Source organism: Herpailurus yagouaroundi, unplaced genomic scaffold (assembly GCF_014898765.1).
Source record: "Herpailurus yagouaroundi ecotype Mexico unplaced genomic scaffold, PumYag 67793, whole genome shotgun sequence".
Classification (NCBI taxonomy): Eukaryota; Metazoa; Chordata; class Mammalia; order Carnivora; family Felidae; genus Herpailurus; species Herpailurus yagouaroundi.
Genome location: NW_024420586.1, coordinates 9,331,443 through 9,332,829, shown reverse-complemented (window position 1 = coordinate 9,332,829; position 1,387 = coordinate 9,331,443).

Genomic DNA, 1,387 nt, shown 5'->3' with positions numbered 1-1,387 from the left:
AGAGAGAGGGAGACACAGAATCGGAAACAGGCTCCAGGCTCCGAGCCGTCAGCCCAGAGCCTGACGCGGGGCTCGAACTCACGGACCGCGAGATCGTGACCTGGCTGAAGTCGGACGCTTAACCGACTGCGCCACCCAGGCGCCCCTGTGATAGCGTCTTCTTTCCTTCTTTATGGTGCATAAAATAATGGTGTGCCTTACAATTGAGACGTTTGATTTGATGAAATGTATTTGTCTGTTGCTCTCTGGGACAGAGCTTGCTTCCAGTGTTGTTTAGCTCACATTCCAATATGACTAACAGAGCTCCAAGCATGACATCAGCACACCAGGAAGAAGACATTTATCTGATCTGTTCATGGGAGCAAAGGGAGCGTGGCCTTGCGGGAAAGGAGGTTCGAGAAAAAGAAAATGCCCCACTTACCCAAGAGGCTAGGAAGAGAAGTGGGGACCTTGAAGGTGTCAGGAAGACGGAGAACCCAATCATAATCATTACAGCCCACCTCATAATGGTGTTACGGTTGGCAGAAAGGCACGCTCTGTCCCAGAAGATTTCACATATAAAAACGTGATAGGTCCAGGGGCGCCTGGGTGACTTCATAGGTTAAGCGTCCGACTCTAGATTTGGGCTCAGGTCATAACATCATGGTTCTGAGTTCAGGCTCCACATGGGGCTCCGCCTGCTTGGGATTCTCTCTCTGTCCCTCTCTCTCCCTCGAAGGAACTAAATAAACTTAAAAGAAGAAAACATGATAGGTCCGCACCGAACGAAGCAACTTTAATACCAAAACAATGTCTGCTTTTTTCCCTCCACTTGTTCTGCAAAGTATGTGAATGTGTATGGAAAATGGAGAACAAAGAAATGAAGGAAAAGAGTGCCCTGTTGATTAAAAAGCCATATATGGATCATTCTCTGGGAGACGGTGAGCTTTACGCGGAACCTCGCGAGATGGGGGAGAGCTGGCCTGACAGATGTCAAGAAGAGAGTGTACCACGTGAGACCAGTCTTCCGAATCTGGGCCTGACTGACGAGGACGAAGGCCAGAGAGAGAGTCCAGTCCGCCTGGTGTGAAGGGAAGAAGTATACAACTCCAGGCGAGATGATAAAAGACGAAGCATTCGGGACGGCTGAAGGCCAAGCATGAAGTTTTTAGGTTTAACGAAAAGGCCATTCGAGGCAGCCACAGATTTGGATCTGGGCTTCAGGAGGGGGTTGCTAAATCCCTTCTTGGAGAAATCCTGGGCTAATGAGGGTGCCCAGCGACAGACGCTTGGGATGAATATTAAAACGTGAAACCTAGGGGCGCCTGGGTGGCGCAGTCGGTTGAGCGTCCGACTTCAGCCAGGTCACGATCTCGCGGTCCGGGAGTTCGAGCCCCGCGTCGGGCTC